The sequence below is a fragment of the Chrysochloris asiatica genome, unplaced genomic scaffold (genome assembly GCF_000296735.1).
Source record: "Chrysochloris asiatica unplaced genomic scaffold, ChrAsi1.0 scaffold00473, whole genome shotgun sequence".
Taxonomy (NCBI): Eukaryota; Metazoa; Chordata; class Mammalia; order Afrosoricida; family Chrysochloridae; genus Chrysochloris; species Chrysochloris asiatica.
The window spans coordinates 383,737-388,433 of NW_006408991.1; positions in this window are offsets into that span (position 1 = coordinate 383,737).

The window sequence follows — 4,697 nt, forward strand, 5'->3', positions numbered from 1 at the left end:
TATATATACTAGGTAGACTGATTGTATGGTATCTCTATTTCCAACTTTCTCAGGAAGTGTTACCCTATTTTTCACTATTGCACCAGCAATGTTGCAGGGTCCTCATGTCTTCTCCACACCCTCACCAGCATTGTTTTCTATTTTTTTGAACTTTGCTGTTAAAGCTGGTGTAAGATAAAGTCTCATTGTTATTTTGTTTTGCATCTTTCTAATGACTAATGTACATGAGGATTTCCTGATCTGTTTGTTGGCCTCCTGAATATCTTCGTTGCTGAAGTGTCTGTTCATGTCTCTTTCCATTTTTAAATTAGATTATTAGTCTTCTTTATATTTAGGTGTTGAAGTGTTCTATAAATTGTAGACAGTAGTCCCTCATTTGATATGTAATTGCTAAAAAACTTTTCCCACTCTATGGACTCTCTTTTAAATGTTTTGGTGAAAAATTTTGATACACATAAATGTCTAATTTTTAGGAAGGTCCAAGTAATCTATTTAGTTTTCTTCTGTTGTTTGTGTGTTTTCACTTATGTTGGTAGTATATATGCCAAGAATAAGAGGACTGAAGACTGCGGGACTGTGGGATAATGAGCTGGACTGCAAGATAGGTTTGAACTACAATGTTGGTGGTTCAAGCTCACCAGCCACTCCTCAGAAACCCTATATAGGGTTATTAAGAGTTGGAACTATCTCAAAGGACTTAACAACAACAACAACAATATTGTCCCTATTTTTCATTGATGATCTTTATATTATTTAACCCATATTGCCTTCATTTTTGTATATGGTGTGAGATATGGGTTTTGTTTCTACAGAAAATGGATTTCCAGTTTTGCCAGCACCATCAGGATTGGAGGAAATCTATCTCTTGTTGAAGGGACTATGTTTTCCTCATTTAATGAGTTTTGATCTTTGTCAAAGATCAACTGACATAGGTGGATGTATTTTCTTCTGGGTTCCCAGCTATGTTTCAATGATCTATCTGTTTTTCATTATACCAGTACCCTGCATTTTTACTACTGTGGCTGAGATCAGGAAGTATGAAACTTTATATTTTGGCGTTAGTTATTTTTTAGTAATATTTTGTTTATCCTGTGTCTCTTTCCTTTCAAATGAAGTTGGTGATGAGTTTTTCCATTTCTTCAAAGAATGTTGTTAGAACCTGGATTGGAATTGCATTATATCTATAGATTGCTTTGAGTAGTGCTGACATTTTTACAAAGTTATCCATAAGCCTGGTATATTCTTCCATTTTTAGGTCTCTTTTGGTATCTTGTAATACTGTTTTGGAGTCCTGATGTGGTGCTGTGGGTTAGTGCACTGGACTACAAGATCTATTTGAACTGCAAGCTGGCAGTTCAAGTTCACCAGCCAATTCTCAGAAACCCTATACAGGGTTGCTGTGGGTCAGAAATGATTCAATGAGTTTTAACAACAACAACAACTGTGTTTTATAGTTTTCTTTGTATAGATGTTTTGTATATCTGGTTAGATTTATTCCTAAGTGTTTCTTTTTATTTATTTATTTATTTATTTTGATGGCTGTTGGCAAATGGTATTGGTGTCTTGATTTTCTTTTCAAAGCTCTCTTTATTAATATAAAGAATCAAACATATTTATATGCTGATCTTGTAGCCTGCCACTATGAGTAATACTTCGATGAGTTCCAACAATTTTCTGGCTTAATCTTGGGGATTTTCTATATATAGGATCTTGTCATTTTCAAAGAGAGAGAGTTTGAATTATTCTTTGCCAATTTTGATACCTTTAATTTCTCTTTCTTGTCTTATAACTCTGGCTAAGACTTTCAGTGGTGTCCTGGTGTGACTCTGTGATAAAGCACTGGACTACAAGGTTGGTTTGAACCACCAGGTCAGCAGTTAAAACTTACCAGTCACTCCTTGCAAACCCTATATGGGGTTGCTATGAGTTGGAATCAACTCGATGGCACTTAACACAATATAACTTGCACAGTATTAAATGAGATAACAGCCTTTACTCTTGAGCACTTACAGAAGTCTTGTGCAGCATGTTTGCCTAATGCAATACATTGTTTGATTTCTTGCCTTCTACTACTATGAATGTTGATTGTGGATTCAAGCAAAACTAGACCTTTCACAACTTCATACTTTTCTCCATTTATCATGATGTTATTTCTTGCTCAAGTTGTGAGATTATCTTTATCTGGTTCGTGATCACAAAGGGACTAACTTCAGGTTTTCTTCATTGAGAGTGATGATGGTTTCTGGTTTTGTATTTTTGCTGTTAAGTGCCAATGAGTAGATTGTAACTCACAGTGATCCTGTATAGGGCTTCTGAGGAGCAACTGATGGGACTAAACCACTGACCTTGTGGTTCAAATCAGACCTTGCAATCCAGTGCTTATCCTACAGTCCCACACATGGAGTTTTGTACACATGCCCTAAATTTTGTGGCAAAATTTCCCTTTTATTTGTATTTCATTGATTATTTTCATCAGGAATAGCTGTTGGAGTTTCTTAAATGGCTGTTTTGTATCTATTAATTTGGTCGCGTTGTTTTTTTGGGTTTTTGTTTCCCCTTTTGGTGGTGGATTATATTGACTGTTTTTCTAATATTGAATCATCCCGCATGCTGTTGTTTGTTTTCAGGTGCCATCAAGTCAATTCTAACTTATAGCAACCATACACAAAACAGAACCAAACATTGCCTACTTCTGCATGATCCTCACAATTGTTTAAGATCATTGTTGCTGCTATTGTTCAAATTTACCTTACTGGATGGGGTGGGAGAGAGGATCTTCTTCTTTTTTGTTGACCCTCCACTTTACCAAGCACAATGACTTTTGCAAGGAGCTGGTCTCTAACAAAAATGTGTGAAGTATGAGACAGGAAGTCTTTCCATCATTGCTTCTAAGGAACATTCAGGCTATACTTTTTGCAAGAAAAATTTATCTGTTCTTTGATGATAATTTCATCAAAGTTGATGATAATTTCAGTGTTCTTCAACACTCTAACTCAGATTCATCAACTATTCTATTATTCTTCTTATTGATTGTCCAAATTTCAAATATAAGTAACTACTGAAAATACTGTGACTTGGGTCATATGCTTCTTGGTCCTCAAACTTATGTCTTTGCTTTGGAATACTTTCAGAGGTTTTGTGTAGCAGATATTTCCTAATGCATGCAATATGTTGTTTGATATCTTGGCAGCTACCTTCATGAGTACTGATTGTGGATCCAAGTAAAACAAAGTCTTTGACAACTTTAAACATTTCTGCATTTCACATGATGTTATTTATTGGTTCTTTTGTGAGAATATTTGTTTTCTTTACATTGATTTGCAATCCATATGAGGGCTGTAGTTTTTGTCAGTAAGTATGTTCCATCACCTTCTTTTTCAGCAAGCAAGGTTTTATCATCTGCATATTGCAAGTTGCTAATTAGTCTTCCTCCAATCCTGATGCCACCTTCTTCTTCATATAATACAATTTCTCAGATTATTTGCTCAGCATACAGATTCAATAATATAGGGAAAGACTATAATCCTGACACACACCTTTTCTGATTATAAACCATTCAGTGCCCCACTTTCTCTTCCAATCATTGTCTCTTGGTCTATGTACAGATTCTTCATGAGCACAATTACATGTTTCAGAGTACCATTTTCTTAATGTTATGTAGCTCTTATTATGATTCACACAGTCAAAAACCTTTAATAACCAATAAAGCACAAGTAAGCATTTGCTTTTAACCAAGATCCCTCTGACATCAACAATGACATCCCTAGTGTGACTGTGGGCTAGTAAGTCATACTGCAAAGTCATTTGAACTGCAAGTCTGGTGGTTCAAGCTCACCAGCTGCTCCTTGGACATCCTATACAGGGTCACTATGGGTCAGAATCAACTTGAAAGCATTTAAAAACCACAACAGCAAACATTCTCTTTTGAGTACATCTTGAATTTCTGGCAGAATTCTGATGATGTACTGCTGCAACCATCTCTTCGTTATCTTCTATGTGATATTGATGACAATGTTTGATGATTTTTGCTTTCTATTTTGTCACTTTTCTCTGTTGTGGGCATACATATGGATATCCTCCTATCAGTTGACCAGGGAGCAGTATTCCAAATTTACTGGCATTGTGCAGTGAGATTCTCCAGAGTTGTATCAGTTCGTTGAAAAATTGAATTTGTATTCTGTCAATTCTTGGAACCTTGCTTATCACCATTGTTTTCAGTGCAGCTTGTACTTAGTCCTTAAGTATCATGGGTTCTTGATCATATGCTAACTCCTGAATTGACTGATAATTAACCAGCTCTTTTTGGTACTGTGATGTATGTATATTTTCTACCTTCTTTTAATGCTTTCTGAATCAGTCATTATTTTGTCCAAGAATATTTAATATTGAAGGTTGAGGCATGAATTTTTTTCTTTAGACTTTATCAGCTAGAGGAATGCAGAGGATGTTTTTTTTTTGTATTTTGTTTTCTAACCCCAGGTCTTTGCACATTTTATTATAATGCTTTACCTTGCCTTCTCAAGTTGCATGAGACATTAATGACCAAAGATGAGAACATTTGTGGGATGGCATCATGAACATCATACAGGAAGAGAGCAAAATTCCATTAAAAAGACAGGAAATAAAGAAATGATCAAAACTGATGTTTTGAGACTCTGAAACTTGCCCTCTAGGATAGAGATGATAAAATGAATGGA